Here is a 20,373-nt window from a genome sequence, read left to right on the forward strand (position 1 = left end):
AATACAATAGTTTAATTTATTACATAAATAATTCAATATATTAATTTATAATGAAATGTTTAATTCATTTTATAAATAATTCAAGTAATTATTTTAAAATAAATTGATTAATTTATTATAAAAATAATTCAAAGTTTAATTTATTATACAAATAATGCAATAGTTTAATTTATTATATAAATAATTCAATATTTTAATTTATAATGAATTGTTTAATTTATTATATAAATAATACAATAGTTTAATTTATAATGAATTTTTAAATTTATTTTATAAATAATTCAAGTGATTATTTCAAAATGAATTGCTCAATTTATGATAAAAATAATTCAAAGTTTAATTTATTATATAAATAATTCAATATTTTAATTGATAATGAATTGTTTAATTTATTATGTAAATAATACAATAGTTTAATTTATTACATAAATAATTCAATATATTAATTTATAATGAAATGTTTAATTCATTTTATAAATAATTCAAGTAATTATTTTAAAATAAATTGATTAATTTATTATAAAAATAATTCAAAGTTTAATTTATTATATAAATAATTCAAATGTTTAATTTATTATATAAATAATTCAATTGTTCAATTTATTGCATGAATAATTCAATGGTTCAATATATAATGAATTGTTTAATATATTATATAAATAATTCAACAGGTCAATTTATAATCAATTGTTTAATTTATTTTATAAATAATTCAAGTGATTATGTTAAAATGAATTGTTTAATTTATTATAAAAATAATTGAAAGTTTAATTTATTATATAAGTAATGCAATATTTTAAATTTATAATGAATAGTTTAATTTATTACATAAATAATACAATAGTTTAATTCATAATGAATTGATTAATTCATTTTATAAATAATTCAAGTTTTTATTTTAAAATGAATTGTTTAATTTATTATATAAATAATACAATAGTTTAATTTATTACATAAATAATTCAATATATTAATTTATAATGAAATGTTTAATTCATTTTATAAATAATTCAAGTAATTATTTTAAAATAAATTGATTAATTTATTATAAAAATAATTCAAAGTTTAATTTATTATATAAATAATTCAAATGTTTAATTTATTATATAAATAATTTAATTGTTTAACTTTCATGCAAATAATACAGTATTTTAATTGATAATGAATTGTTTAATTCATTTTGTAAATAATTCAAGTAATTATTTTAAAATAAATTGATTAATTTATTATAAAAATAATTCAAAGTTCAATTTACGATATAAATAATTCAACTGTTTAATTTATTATATAAATAATTCAATGGTTTAATTTATAATGAATTGTTTAATACATTTTACAAATTAAACAAGTGATTATTTTAAAATGAATTGATTAATTTATTTTAAAAATAATTCAAAGTTTAATTTATTATACAAATAATGCAATAGTTTAATTTATTATATAAATAATTCAATATTTTAATTTATAATGAATTGTTTAATTTATTATATAAATAATACAATAGTTTAATTTATAATGAATTGTTAAATTTATTTTATAAATAATTCAAGTGATTATATCAAAATGAATTGCTCAATTTATGATAAAAATAATTCAAAGTTTAATTTATTATATAAATAATTCAATATTTTAATTGATAATGAATTGTTTAATTTATTATGTAAATAATACAATAGTTTAATTTATTACATAAATAATTCAATATATTAATTTATAATGAAATGTTTAATTCATTTTATAAATAATTCAAGTAATTATTTTAAAATAAATTGATTAATTTATTATAAAAATAATTCAAAGTTTAATTTATTATATAAATAATTCAAATGTTTAATTTATTATATAAATAATTCAATTGTTCAATTTATTGCATGAATAATTCAATGGTTCAATATATAATGAATTGTTTAATATATTATATAAATAATTCAACAGGTCAATTTATAATCAATTGTTTAATTTATTTTATAAATAATTCAAGTGATTATGTTAAAATAAATTGATTAATTTATTATAAAAATAATTCAAAGTTTAATTTATTATATAAATAATTCAAATGTTTAATTTATTATATAAATAATTCAATTGTTTAACTTTCATGCAAATAATTCAATATTTTAATTTATAATGAATTGTTTAATTTATCACACAAATAATACAATAGTTTAATTTATAATGAATTGATTAATTCATTTTATAAATAATTCAAGTTTTTATTTTAAAATGAATTGTTTATTTTATTATATAAATAATACAATAGTTTAATTTATTACATAAATAATGCAATATATTAATTTATAATGAAATGTTTAATTCATTTTATAAATAATTCAAGTAATTATTTTAAAATAAATTGATTAATTTATTATAAAAATAATTCAAAGTTTAATTTATTATATAAATAATTCAAATGTTTAATTTATTATATAAATAATTTAATTGTTTAACTTTCATGCAAATAATACAGTATTTTAATTGATAATGAATTGTTTAATTCATTTTGTAAATAATTCAAGTAATTATTTTAAAATAAATTGATTAATTTATTATAAAAATAATTCAAAGTTCAATTTACGATATAAATAATTCAACTGTTTAATTTATTATATAAATAATTCAATGGTTTAATTTATAATGAATTGTTTAATACATTTTACAAATTAAACAAGTGATTATTTTAAAATGAATTGATTAATTTATTTTAAAAATAATTCAAAGTTTAATTTATTATACAAATAATGCAATAGTTTAATTTATTATATAAATAATTCAATATTTTAATTTATAATGAATTGTTTAATTTATTATATAAATAATACAATAGTTTAATTTATAATGAATTGTTAAATTTATTTTATAAATAATTCAAGTGATTATATCAAAATGAATTGCTCAATTTATGATAAAAATAATTCAAAGTTTAATTTATTATATAAATAATTCAATATTTTAATTGATAATGAATTGTTTAATTTATTATGTAAATAATACAATAGTTTAATTTATTACATAAATAATTCAATATATTAATTTATAATGAAATGTTTAATTCATTTTATAAATAATTCAAGTAATTATTTTAAAATAAATTGATTAATTTATTATAAAAATAATTCAAAGTTTAATTTATTATACAAATAATGCAATAGTTTAATTTATTATATAAATAATTCAATATTTTAATTTATAATGAATTGTTTAATTTATTATATAAATAATACAATAGTTTAATTTATAATGAATTTTTAAATTTATTTTATAAATAATTCAAGTGATTATTTCAAAATGAATTGCTCAATTTATTATAAAAATAATTCAAAGTTTAATTTATTATATAAATAATTCAATATTTTAATTGATAATGAATTGTTTAATTTATTATGTAAATAATACAATAGTTTAATTTATTACATAAATAATTCAATATATTAATTTATAATGAAATGTTTAATTCATTTGATAAATAATTCAAGTAATTATTTTAAAATAAATTGATTAATTTATTATAAAAATAATTCAAAGTTTAATTTATGATATAAATAATTCAAATGTTTAATTTATTATATAAATAATTCAATTGTTCAATTTATTGCATGAATAATTCAATGGTTCAATATATAATGAATTGTTTAATATATTATATAAATAATTCAACAGGTTAATTTATAATCAATTGTTTAATTTATTTTATAAATAATTCAAGCGATTATTTTAAAATGAATTGTTTAATTTATTATAAAAATAATTGAAAGTTTAATTTATTATATAAGTAATGCAATATTTTAATTTATAATGAATAGTTTAATTTATTACATAAATAATACAATAGTTTAATTTATAATGAATTGATTAATTCATTTTATAAATAATTCAAGTTTTGATTTTAAAATGAATTGTTTAATTTATTATATAAATAATACAATAGTTTAATTTATTACATAAATAATTCAATATATTAATTTATAATGAAATGTTTAATTCATTTTATAAATAATTCAAGTAATTATTTTAAAATAAATTGATTAATTTATTATAAAAATAATTCAAAGTTTAATTTATTATATAAATAATTCAAATGTTTAATTTATTATATAAATAATTCAATTGTTTAACTTCCATGCAAATAATTCAATATTTTATTTTATAATGAATTGTTTAATTTATTATATAAATAATACAATATTTTAATTGATAATGAATTGTTTAATTCATTTTATAAATAATTCAAGTAATTATTTTAAAATAAATTGATTAATTTATTATAAAAATAATTCAAAGTTTAATTTATTATATAAATAATTCAAATGTTTAATTTATTATATAAATAATTCAATTGTTTAACTTTCATGCAAATAATTCAATATTTTAATTTATAATGAATTGTTTAATTTATCACACAAATAATACAATAGTTTAATTTATAATGAATTGATTAATTCATTTTATAAATAATTCAAGTTTTTATTTTAAAATGAATTGTTTAATTTATTATATAAATAATACAATAGTTTAATTTATTATATAAATACTTCAAATGTTTAATTTATTATATAAATAATTCAATTGTTTAACTTTCATGCAAATAATTCAATATTTTAATTTATAATGAATTGTTTAATTTATCACACAAATAATACAATAGTTTAATTTATAATGAATTGATTAATTCATTTTATAAATAATTCAAGTTTTTATTTTAAAATGAATTGTTTAATTTATTATATAAATAATACAATAGTTTAATTTATTACATAAATAATGCAATATATTAATTTATAATGAAATGTTTAATTCATTTTATAAATAATTCAAGTAATTATTTTAAAATAAATTGATTAATTTATTATAAAAATAATTCAAAGTTTAATTTATTATATAAATAATTCAAAGTTTAATTTATTATATAAATAATTCAAATGTTTAATTTATTATATAAATAATTTAATTGTTTAACTTTCATGCAAATAATACAATATTTTAATTGATAATGAATTGTTTAATTCATTTTGTAAATAATTCAAGTTTTTATTTTAAAATGAATTGTTTAATTTATTATATAAATAATACAATAGTTTAATTTATTACATAAATAATTCAATATATTAATTTATAATGAAATGTTTAATTCATTTTATAAATAATTCAAGTAATTATTTTAAAATAAATTGATTAATTTATTATAAAAATAATTCAAAGTTTAATTTATTATACAAATAATGCAATAGTTTAATTTATTATATAAATAATTCAATATTTTAATTTATAATGAATTGTTTAATTTATTATATAAATAATACAATAGTTTAATTTATAATGAATTTTTAAATTTATTTTATAAATAATTCAAGTGATTATTTCAAAATGAATTGCTCACTTTATTATAAAAATAATTCAAAGTTTAATTTATTATATAAATAATTCAATATTTTAATTGATAATGAATTGTTTAATTTATTATGTTAATAATACAATAGTTTAATTTATTACATAAATAATTCAATATATTAATTTATAATGAAATGTTTAATTCATTTTATAAATAATTCAAGTAATTATTTTAAAATAAATTGATTAATTTATTATAAAAATAATTCAAAGTTTAATTTATTATATAAATAATTCAAATGTTTAATTTATTATATAAATAATTCAAGTGATTATTTTAAAATGAATTGTTTAATTTATTATAAAAATAATTGAAAGTTTAATTTATTATGTAAGTAATGCAATATTTTAATTTATAATGAATAGTTTAATTTATTACATGAATAATACAATAGTTTAATTTATAATGAATTGATTAATTCATTTTATAAATAATTCAAGTTTTTATTTTAAAATGAATTGTTTAATTTATTATATAAATAATACAATAGTTTAATTTATTATATAAATACTTCAAATGTTTAATTTATTATATAAATAATTCAATTGTTTAACTTTCATGCAAATAATTCAATATTTTAATTTATAATGAATTGTTTAATTTATCACACAAATAATACAATAGTTTAATTTATAATGAATTGATTAATTCATTTTATAAATAATTCAAGTTTTTATTTTAAAATGAATTGTTTAATTTATTATATAAATAATACAATAGTTTAATTTATTACATAAATAATGCAATATATTAATTTATAATGAAATGTTTAATTCATTTTATAAATAATTCAAGTAATTATTTTAAAATAAATTGATTAATTTATTATAAAAATAATTCAAAGTTTAATTTATTATATAAATAATTCAAAGTTTAATTTATTATATAAATAATTCAAATGTTTAATTTATTATATAAATAATTTAATTGTTTAACTTTCATGCAAATAATACAATATTTTAATTGATAATGAATTGTTTAATTCATTTTGTAAATAATTCAAGTTTTTATTTTAAAATGAATTGTTTAATTTATTATATAAATAATACAATAGTTTAATTTATTACATAAATAATTCAATATATTAATTTATAATGAAATATTTAATTCATTTTATAAATAATTCAAGTAATTATTTTAAAATAAATTGATTAATTTATTATAAAAATAATTCAAAGTTTAATTTATTATATAAATAATTCAAATGTTTAATTTATTATATAAATACTTCAAATGTTTAATTTATTATATAAATAATTCAATTGTTTAACTTTCATGCAAATAATTCAATATTTTAATTTATAATGAATTGTTTAATTTATCACACAAATAATACAATAGTTTAATTTATAATGAATTGATTAATTCATTTTATAAATAATTCAAGTTTTTATTTTAAAATGAATTGTTTAATTTATTATATAAATAATACAATAGTTTAATTTATTACATAAATAATGCAATATATTAATTTATAATGAAATGTTTAATTCATTTTATAAATAATTCAAGTAATTATTTTAAAATAAATTGATTAATTTATTATAAAAATAATTCAAAGTTTAATTTATTATATAAATAATTCAAAGTTTAATTTATTATATAAATAATTCAAATGTTTAATTTATTATATAAATAATTTAATTGTTTAACTTTCATGCAAATAATACAATATTTTAATTGATAATGAATTGTTTAATTCATTTTGTAAATAATTCAAGTTTTTATTTTAAAATGAATTGTTTAATTTATTATATAAATAATACAATAGTTTAATTTATTACATAAATAATTCAATATATTAATTTATAATGAAATATTTAATTCATTTTATAAATAATTCAAGTAATTATTTTAAAATAAATTGATTAATTTATTATAAAAATAATTCAAAGTTTAATTTATTATATAAATAATTCAAATGTTTAATTTATTATATAAATAATTCAATTGTTTAACTTTCATGCAAATAATTCAATATTTTAATTTATAATGAATTGTTTAATTTATCACACAAATAATACAATAGTTTAATTTATAATGAATTGATTAATTCATTTTATAAATAATTCAAGTTTTTATTTTAAAATGAATTGTTTAATTTATTATATAAATAATACAATAGTTTAATTTATTACATAAATAATGCAATATATTAATTTATAATGAAATGTTTAATTCATTTTATAAATAATTCAAGTAATTATTTTAAAATAAATTGATTAATTTATTATAAAAATAATTCAAAGTTTAATTTATTATATAAATAATTCAAAGTTTAATTTATTATATAAATAATTAAAATGTTTAATTTATTATATAAATAATTTAATTGTTTAACTTTCATGCAAATAATACAATATTTTAATTGATAATCAATTGTTTAATTCATTTTGTAAATAATTCAAGTGATTATTTTAAAATAAATTGATTAATTTATTATAAAAATAATTCAAAGTTCAATTTACGATATAAATAATTCAATGGTTTAATTTATAATGAATTGTTTAATACATTTTACAAATTAAACAAGTGATTATTTTAAAATGAATTGATTAATTGATTTTAAAAATAATTCAAAGATTAATTTATTATACAAATAATGCAATAGTTTAATTTATTATATAAATAATTCAATATTTTAATTTATAATGAATTGTTTAATTTATTATATCAATAATACAATAGTTTAATTTATAATGAATTTTTAAATTTATTTTATAAATAATTCAAGTGATTATTTCAAAATGAATTGCTCAATTTATTATAAAAATAATTCAAAGTTTAACTTATTATATAAATAATTCAATATTTTAATTGATAATGAATTGTTTAATTTATTATGTAAATAATACAATAGTTTAATTTATTACATAAATAATTCAATATATTAATTTATAATGAAATGTTTAATTCATTTTATAAATAATTCAAGTAATTATTTTAAAATAAATTGATTAATTTATTATAAAAATAATTCAAAGTTTAATTTATTATACAAATAATGCAATAGTTTAATTTATTATATAAATAATTCAATATTTTAATTTATAATGAATTGTTTAATTTATTATATAAATAATACAATAGTTTAATTTATAATGAATTTTTAAATTTATTTTATAAATAATTCAAGTGATTATTTCAAAATGAATTGCTCAATTTATTATAAAAATAATTCAAAGTTTAATTTATTATATAAATAATTCAATATTTTAATTGATAATGAATTGTTTAATTTATTATGTAAATAATACAATAGTTTAATTTATTACATAAATAATTCAATATATTAATTTATAATGAAATGTTTAATTCATTTGATAAATAATTCAAGTAATTATTTTAAAATAAATTGATTAATTTATTATAAAAATAATTCAAAGTTTAATTTATGATATAAATAATTCAAATGTTTAATTTATTATATAAATAATTCAATTGTTCAATTTATTGCATGAATAATTCAATGGTTCAATATATAATGAATTGTTTAATATATTATATAAATAATTCAACAGGTTAATTTATAATCAATTGTTTAATTTATTTTATAAATAATTCAAGTGATTATTTTAAAATGAATTGTTTAATTTATTATAAAAATAATTGAAAGTTTAATTTATTATATAAGTAATGCAATATTTTAATTTATAATGAATAGTTTAATTTATTACATAAATAATACAATAGTTTAATTTATAATGAATTGATTAATTCATTTTATAAATAATTCAAGTTTTGATTTTAAAATGAATTGTTTAATTTATTATATAAATAATACAATAGTTTAATTTATTACATAAATAATTCAATATATTAATTTATAATGAAATGTTTAATTCATTTTATAAATAATTCAAGTAATTATTTTAAAATAAATTGATTAATTTATTATAAAAATAATTCAAAGTTTAATTTATTATATAAATAATTCAAATGTTTAATTTATTATATAAATAATTCAATTGTTTAACTTCCATGCAAATAATTCAATATTTTATTTTATAATGAATTGTTTAATTTATTATATAAATAATACAATATTTTAATTGATAATGAATTGTTTAATTCATTTTATAAATAATTCAAGTAATTATTTTAAAATAAATTGATTAATTTATTATAAAAATAATTCAAAGTTTAATTTATTATATAAATAATTCAAATGTTTAATTTATTATATAAATAATTCAATTGTTTAACTTTCATGCAAATAATTCAATATTTTAATTTATAATGAATTGTTTAATTTATCACACAAATAATACAATAGTTTAATTTATAATGAATTGATTAATTCATTTTATAAATAATTCAAGTTTTTATTTTAAAATGAATTGTTTAATTTATTATATAAATAATACAATAGTTTAATTTATTATATAAATACTTCAAATGTTTAATTTATTATATAAATAATTCAATTGTTTAACTTTCATGCAAATAATTCAATATTTTAATTTATAATGAATTGTTTAATTTATCACACAAATAATACAATAGTTTAATTTATAATGAATTGATTAATTCATTTTATAAATAATTCAAGTTTTTATTTTAAAATGAATTGTTTAATTTATTATATAAATAATACAATAGTTTAATTTATTACATAAATAATGCAATATATTAATTTATAATGAAATGTTTAATTCATTTTATAAATAATTCAAGTAATTATTTTAAAATAAATTGATTAATTTATTATAAAAATAATTCAAAGTTTAATTTATTATATAAATAATTCAAAGTTTAATTTATTATATAAATAATTCAAATGTTTAATTTATTATATAAATAATTTAATTGTTTAACTTTCATGCAAATAATACAATATTTTAATTGATAATGAATTGTTTAATTCATTTTGTAAATAATTCAAGTTTTTATTTTAAAATGAATTGTTTAATTTATTATATAAATAATACAATAGTTTAATTTATTACATAAATAATTCAATATATTAATTTATAATGAAATGTTTAATTCATTTTATAAATAATTCAAGTAATTATTTTAAAATAAATTGATTAATTTATTATAAAAATAATTCAAAGTTTAATTTATTATACAAATAATGCAATAGTTTAATTTATTATATAAATAATTCAATATTTTAATTTATAATGAATTGTTTAATTTATTATATAAATAATACAATAGTTTAATTTATAATGAATTTTTAAATTTATTTTATAAATAATTCAAGTGATTATTTCAAAATGAATTGCTCACTTTATTATAAAAATAATTCAAAGTTTAATTTATTATATAAATAATTCAATATTTTAATTGATAATGAATTGTTTAATTTATTATGTTAATAATACAATAGTTTAATTTATTACATAAATAATTCAATATATTAATTTATAATGAAATGTTTAATTCATTTTATAAATAATTCAAGTAATTATTTTAAAATAAATTGATTAATTTATTATAAAAATAATTCAAAGTTTAATTTATTATATAAATAATTCAAATGTTTAATTTATTATATAAATAATTCAAGTGATTATTTTAAAATGAATTGTTTAATTTATTATAAAAATAATTGAAAGTTTAATTTATTATGTAAGTAATGCAATATTTTAATTTATAATGAATAGTTTAATTTATTACATGAATAATACAATAGTTTAATTTATAATGAATTGATTAATTCATTTTATAAATAATTCAAGTTTTTATTTTAAAATGAATTGTTTAATTTATTATATAAATAATACAATAGTTTAATTTATTATATAAATACTTCAAATGTTTAATTTATTATATAAATAATTCAATTGTTTAACTTTCATGCAAATAATTCAATATTTTAATTTATAATGAATTGTTTAATTTATCACACAAATAATACAATAGTTTAATTTATAATGAATTGATTAATTCATTTTATAAATAATTCAAGTTTTTATTTTAAAATGAATTGTTTAATTTATTATATAAATAATACAATAGTTTAATTTATTACATAAATAATGCAATATATTAATTTATAATGAAATGTTTAATTCATTTTATAAATAATTCAAGTAATTATTTTAAAATAAATTGATTAATTTATTATAAAAATAATTCAAAGTTTAATTTATTATATAAATAATTCAAAGTTTAATTTATTATATAAATAATTCAAATGTTTAATTTATTATATAAATAATTTAATTGTTTAACTTTCATGCAAATAATACAATATTTTAATTGATAATGAATTGTTTAATTCATTTTGTAAATAATTCAAGTTTTTATTTTAAAATGAATTGTTTAATTTATTATATAAATAATACAATAGTTTAATTTATTACATAAATAATTCAATATATTAATTTATAATGAAATATTTAATTCATTTTATAAATAATTCAAGTAATTATTTTAAAATAAATTGATTAATTTATTATAAAAATAATTCAAAGTTTAATTTATTATATAAATAATTCAAATGTTTAATTTATTATATAAATACTTCAAATGTTTAATTTATTATATAAATAATTCAATTGTTTAACTTTCATGCAAATAATTCAATATTTTAATTTATAATGAATTGTTTAATTTATCACACAAATAATACAATAGTTTAATTTATAATGAATTGATTAATTCATTTTATAAATAATTCAAGTTTTTATTTTAAAATGAATTGTTTAATTTATTATATAAATAATACAATAGTTTAATTTATTACATAAATAATGCAATATATTAATTTATAATGAAATGTTTAATTCATTTTATAAATAATTCAAGTAATTATTTTAAAATAAATTGATTAATTTATTATAAAAATAATTCAAAGTTTAATTTATTATATAAATAATTCAAAGTTTAATTTATTATATAAATAATTCAAATGTTTAATTTATTATATAAATAATTTAATTGTTTAACTTTCATGCAAATAATACAATATTTTAATTGATAATGAATTGTTTAATTCATTTTGTAAATAATTCAAGTTTTTATTTTAAAATGAATTGTTTAATTTATTATATAAATAATACAATAGTTTAATTTATTACATAAATAATTCAATATATTAATTTATAATGAAATATTTAATTCATTTTATAAATAATTCAAGTAATTATTTTAAAATAAATTGATTAATTTATTCTAAAAATAATTCAAAGTTTAATTTATTATATAAATAATTCAATAGTTCAATTTATTATATAAATAATTCAATAATTGAATTTATAATGATTTGGTTAATTTCTGATATAAATAATTGAAGTGATTATTTTAAAATGAATTGTTTAATTCATTCTAAAAATAATTCAAAGTTTAATTTATTCAATAAATAATTCAATAGTTTAATTTATAATGAATTGTTTAATTTATTTTATAAATAATTCAAGTGATTATTTTAAAATAAATTGATTAATTTATTCTAAAAATAATTCAATGTTTAATTTATTATATAAATAATTCAATAGTTCAATTTATAATATAAATAATTCAATAGTTTAAGTTATAATGAATTGTTCAATTTATCATAACAATAATATAAATTTAATTAATTGTATGAATTGTTTAATTTATTTTACAAATAATTCGTGATTATTTTAAAATAAATAGATTAATTTATTCTAAATATAATTCAAAGTTTAATTGATTATATAAGTAATTCAATAGTTCAATTTATTATATAAATAATTCAATAGTTTAATTGATATTTAATTATTAATTTATTAAATAAAGAAAACAATAGTTTAATTTATAATGAATTGTTTGATTTACTTTATGAAAAATTAATGTGATTATTTTAAAATAAATTGATGAATTCAATAGTTCAATGTATTATACAAATAAATCAATAATTTAATTTATAATGATTTGTTTAATTTCTGATATTAATAATTGAAGTGATTATTTTAAAATGAATTGTTTAATTCATTATAAAAATAATTCAAAGTTTAATTTATTCAATAAATAATTCAATAGTTTAATTTATAATGGATTGTTTAATTTATTATATAAATGGAGCACTAAATTGTTTAATTCATTTTATAAATAATTCAAGTGATTATTTTAAAATAAATTGATTAATTTATGATAAAAATGATTCAAAGTTTAATTTATAATATAAATGATTCAAAGTTTAATTTATAATATAAATAATTCAAAGTTTAATTTATTATATAAATAATTCAATTGTTTAATTTATTATATAAATAATTCAATGGTTTAATTTATAATGAATTGTTTAATATCTTACATAAATAATTTAGTAGGTTAATTTGTAATTAATTGTTTCATTTATTATCTAAATAATTCAACAGTTTAATTTATAAATAATTGTTTAATTTATTATATAAATAATTCCTGAGATTATTTTTAAATTGATTTGTTTAAATCATTATACAAATAATTCAAGTGATTATTTTAAAATGAATTGTATATTTATTATCAATATAATTCAAAGTATATTTTATGATATAAATAATTCTATTGTTTAATTTATTATAAAAATAATTCAATCTTTCATTTATTATATAAATAATTCTATAGTTTAATTTATTGTATAAATAATGCAATAGTTTAATCTATCATATAAATAATTCAATACTTTAATTAATAATGAATTGTTTAATTTATTACATACATAATTCAAGTGATTCTTTGAAAATGAATTGTTTAATTTATTATAAAATTAATTCAAAGTTTAGTTTATTACATTAATAATTCAATAGATTAATTGATAATGAATTGTTTAATTTATTTTATGAATAATTCAAGTGATTATTTTAAAATGATTTGTTTAATTTATCACAAAATAATTCAAAGTTTAATTTATTATTTAAATAATTGAATCGTTTAATTTATAATCAATTGTTAGATTTATTATATAAATAATTCAAGGGATTATTTTAAAATAAATTGATTAATTTATTATAAAGATAATTCAAAGTTTAATTTATTATATAAATAATTCAATAGTTTAATTTGTTATTTCAATAATTCAAGAGCTAAATTTGTAATGAATTGTTTAATTTATTATACAAATTATTATATCGTTTAATTTATGATGAATTGTTTAATTTATTATATGAATAATTCCAGTGATTATTTTTAAATGATTTGTTTAATTTATTATAAAAATAATTCTATCATTTAATTTATAATGAATTGTTTAATTTATTATATAAATAATTCTCGTGATTATTTTGAAATGATTTGTTCAATTTATTATGAACATAATTCAATTGCTTAATTCAATTGTTTAATTTATTATGTAAATAATTCAATAGTTTAATTTATAATGAATAGTTTAATTTATTATATAAATAATTCCAGAGATTATTTTTAAATTGAATTATTTAATTTATTATAAAAATAATTGAAGTGATTATTTTTTAATGATTTGTTCAATTTATTATAAAATAATTCAAATTAATTTATTGTACAAATAATTCAATCGTTTAATTTGTAATTAATTGTTTAATTTATTCAATAAATAATTCAAGTGATTATATTAAAATAAATTGATTAATTTATTATGAAAATATTTCAAAGTTTTGTTTATTATATAAATAATTCAAGAGTTAATTTATAATGAATTGTTTAATTTATTATATAATTAATTCTTGTGATTATTTTTAAATTATTTGTTTAATTGATCATAAAAATAATTCAAAGTTTAATACATCATATAAATAATTCAATAGTTTAATTTATAATGAATTGTTTAATTTATTATAAAAATAATTCAAGAGATTATTTTTTAAATGAATTGTTTAATTTATTTTATAAATAATACTAGTGATTATTTTAAAATGTTTTGTTTAATTTATTATAGAAATAATTCAAAGTTTAATTTATTATATAAATAATTCAACAGTTTAATTTCTAATTAATTGTTTAATTTATTCTATAAATAATTCAAGTGATTATGTTTTAAATGAACTGTTTAATTTATTACAAAAATAATTCAAGGTTTAATTTATTGTATAAATAATTCAAGTGATTATTTTAAAATGAATTGTTTATTTATTATCAATATAATTCAAAGTTTATTTTGTTATATGAATAATTCTATAGTTTAATTTATTATATAAATAATTCAACAGTTTAATTTATAATGAATTGTTTAATTTATTACATAAATAATTCAAGTGATTATTTTAAAATAAATTGATTGAATTTATTATCAAAATAATCCAAAGTTTAATTTATTATATAAACAATTCAATTGTTTAATTTATTATATAAATAATTCAATGGTTTAATTTATAATGAATTGTTTAATTTATTATATAAATAATTCAAGTGATTATGTTTTAAATGAACTGTTTAATTTATTATAAAAATAATTCAAGGTTTAATTTATTGTATAAATAATTCAAGTGATTATTTTAAAATGAATTGTTTATTTATTATCAATATAATTCAAAGTTTATTTTGTTATATGAATAATTCTATAGTTTAATTTATTATATAAATAATTCAATAGTTTAATTTATAATGAATTGTTTAATTTATTATAAAAATAATTCAAAGTTTAATTTATTGTACAAATAATGCAATAGTTTAATTCATTATATGTACAATTCAATATTTTATTTTATAATGAATTGTTTAATTTATTATATAAATAATACAATAGTTTAATTTATAATGAATTGTTTAATTCATTTTAGAAATAATTCAAGTGATTATTTTAAAATAAATTGATTAATTTATTATAAAAATAATTCAAAGTTTAATTTATTATATAAATAATACAATAGTTTAATTTATAATGAATTGTTTCATTTATTACATAAATAATTTCAATGATTATTTTAAAATGAATTGTTAAATTTATGATAACAATAATTCAAAGTTTAATTTATAATATAAATCATTCAATTGTTTAATTTATTACATAAATAATACAATAGTTTAATTAATTACATAAATAATTCAATATATTAATTTATAATGAATTGATTAATTCATTTTATAAATAATTCAAGTTTTTATTTTAAAATGAATTGTTTAATTTATTATATAAATAATACAATAGTTTAATTTATTACATAAATAATGCAATATATTAATTTATAATGAAATGTTTAATTCATTTTATAAATAATTCAAGTAATTATTTTAAAATAAATTGATTAATTTATTATAAAAATAATTCAAAGTTTAATTTATTATATAAATAATTCAAAGTTTAATTTATTATATAAATAATTCAAATGTTTAATTTATTATATAAATAATTTAATTGTTTAACTTTCATGCAAATAATACAATATTTTAATTGATAATGAATTGTTTAATTCATTTTGTAAATAATTCAAGTTTTTATTTTAAAATGAATTGTTTAATTTATTATATAAATAATACAATAGTTTAATTTATTACATAAATAATTCAATATATTAATTTATAATGAAATATTTAATTCATTTTATAAATAATTCAAGTAATTATTTTAAAATAAATTGATTAATTTATTATAAAAATAATTCAAAGTTTAATTTATTATATAAATAATTCAAATGTTTAATTTATTATATAAATACTTCAAATGTTTAATTTATTATATAAATAATTCAATTGTTTAACTTTCATGCAAATAATTCAATATTTTAATTTATAATGAATTGTTTAATTTATCACACAAATAATACAATAGTTTAATTTATAATGAATTGATTAATTCATTTTATAAATAATTCAAGTTTTTATTTTAAAATGAATTGTTTAATTTATTATATAAATAATACAATAGTTTAATTTATTACATAAATAATGCAATATATTAATTTATAATGAAATGTTTAATTCATTTTATAAATAATTCAAGTAATTATTTTAAAATAAATTGATTAATTTATTATAAAAATAATTCAAAGTTTAATTTATTATATAAATAATTCAAAGTTTAATTTATTATATAAATAATTAAAATGTTTAATTTATTATATAAATAATTTAATTGTTTAACTTTCATGCAAATAATACAATATTTTAATTGATAATCAATTGTTTAATTCATTTTGTAAATAATTCAAGTGATTATTTTAAAATAAATTGATTAATTTATTATAAAAATAATTCAAAGTTCAATTTACGATATAAATAATTCAATGGTTTAATTTATAATGAATTGTTTAATACATTTTACAAATTAAACAAGTGATTATTTTAAAATGAATTGATTAATTGATTTTAAAAATAATTCAAAGATTAATTTATTATACAAATAATGCAATAGTTTAATTTATTATATAAATAATTCAATATTTTAATTTATAATGAATTGTTTAATTTATTATATCAATAATACAATAGTTTAATTTATAATGAATTTTTAAATTTATTTTATAAATAATTCAAGTGATTATTTCAAAATGAATTGCTCAATTTATTATAAAAATAATTCAAAGTTTAACTTATTATATAAATAATTCAATATTTTAATTGATAATGAAATGTTTAATTCATTTTATAAATAATTCAAGTAATTATTTTAAAATAAATTGATTAATTTATTCTAAAAATAATTCAAAGTTTAATTTATTATATAAATAATTCAATAGTTCAATTTATTATATAAATAATTCAATAATTGAATTTATAATGATTTGGTTAATTTCTGATATAAATAATTGAAGTGATTATTTTAAAATGAATTGTTTAATTCATTCTAAAAATAATTCAAAGTTTAATTTATTCAATAAATAATTCAATAGTTTAATTTATAATGAATTGTTTAATTTATTTTATAAATAATTCAAGTAATTATTTTAAAATAAATTGATTAATTTATTCTAAAAATAATTCAATGTTTAATTTATTATATAAATAATTCAATAGTTCAATTTATAATATAAATAATTCAATAGTTTAAGTTATAATGAATTGTTCAATTTATCATAACAATAATATAAATTTAATTAATTGTATGAATTGTTTAATTTATTTTACAAATAATTCGTGATTATTTTAAAATAAATAGATTAATTTATTCTAAATATAATTCAAAGTTTAATTGATTATATAAGTAATTCAATAGTTCAATTTATTATATAAATAATTCAATAGTTTAATTGATATTTAATTATTAATTTATTAAATAAAGAAAACAATAGTTTAATTTATAATGAATTGTTTGATTTACTTTATGAAAAATTAATGTGATTATTTTAAAATAAATTGATGAATTCAATAGTTCAATGTATTATACAAATAAATCAATAATTTAATTTATAATGATTTGTTTAATTTCTGATATTAATAATTGAAGTGATTATTTTAAAATGAATTGTTTAATTCATTATAAAAATAATTCAAAGTTTAATTTATTCAATAAATAATTCAATAGTTTAATTTATAATGGATTGTTTAATTTATTATATAAATGGAGCACTAAATTGTTTAATTCATTTTATAAATAATTCAAGTGATTATTTTAAAATAAATTGATTAATTTATGATAAAAATGATTCAAAGTTTAATTTATAATATAAATGATTCAAAGTTTAATTTATAATATAAATAATTCAAAGTTTAATTTATTATATAAATAATTCAATTGTTTAATTTATTATATAAATAATTCAATGGTTTAATTTATAATGAATTGTTTAATATCTTACATAAATAATTTAGTAGGTTAATTTGTAATTAATTGTTTCATTTATTATCTAAATAATTCAACAGTTTAATTTATAAATAATTGTTTAATTTATTATATAAATAATTCCTGAGATTATTTTTAAATTGATTTGTTTAAATCATTATACAAATAATTCAAGTGATTATTTTAAAATGAATTGTATATTTATTATCAATATAATTCAAAGTATATTTTATGATATAAATAATTCTATTGTTTAATTTATTATAAAAATAATTCAATCTTTCATTTATTATATAAATAATTCTATAGTTTAATTTATTGTATAAATAATGCAATAGTTTAATCTATCATATAAATAATTCAATACTTTAATTAATAATGAATTGTTTAATTTATTACATACATAATTCAAGTGATTCTTTGAAAATGAATTGTTTAATTTATTATAAAATTAATTCAAAGTTTAGTTTATTACATTAATAATTCAATAGATTAATTGATAATGAATTGTTTAATTTATTTTATGAATAATTCAAGTGATTATTTTAAAATGATTTGTTTAATTTATCACAAAATAATTCAAAGTTTAATTTATTATTTAAATAATTGAATCGTTTAATTTATAATCAATTGTTAGATTTATTATATAAATAATTCAAGGGATTATTTTAAAATAAATTGATTAATTTATTATAAAGATAATTCAAAGTTTAATTTATTATATAAATAATTCAATAGTTTAATTTGTTATTTCAATAATTCAAGAGCTAAATTTGTAATGAATTGTTTAATTTATTATACAAATTATTATATCGTTTAATTTATGATGAATTGTTTAATTTATTATATGAATAATTCCAGTGATTATTTTTAAATGATTTGTTTAATTTATTATAAAAATAATTCTATCATTTAATTTATAATGAATTGTTTAATTTATTATATAAATAATTCTCGTGATTATTTTGAAATGATTTGTTCAATTTATTATGAACATAATTCAATTGCTTAATTCAATTGTTTAATTTATTATGTAAATAATTCAATAGTTTAATTTATAATGAATAGTTTAATTTATTATATAAATAATTCCAGAGATTATTTTTAAATTGAATTATTTAATTTATTATAAAAATAATTGAAGTGATTATTTTTTAATGATTTGTTCAATTTATTATAAAAATAATTCAAATTAATTTATTGTACAAATAATTCAATCGTTTAATTTGTAATTAATTGTTTAATTTATTCAATAAATAATTCAAGTGATTATATTAAAATAAATTGATTAATTTATTATGAAAATATTTCAAAGTTTTGTTTATTATATAAATAATTCAAGAGTTAATTTATAATGAATTGTTTAATTTATTATATAATTAATTCTTGTGAT

The sequence above is a fragment of the Heptranchias perlo genome, chromosome 17 (assembly GCF_035084215.1).
Source record: "Heptranchias perlo isolate sHepPer1 chromosome 17, sHepPer1.hap1, whole genome shotgun sequence".
Classification (NCBI taxonomy): Eukaryota; Metazoa; Chordata; class Chondrichthyes; order Hexanchiformes; family Hexanchidae; genus Heptranchias; species Heptranchias perlo.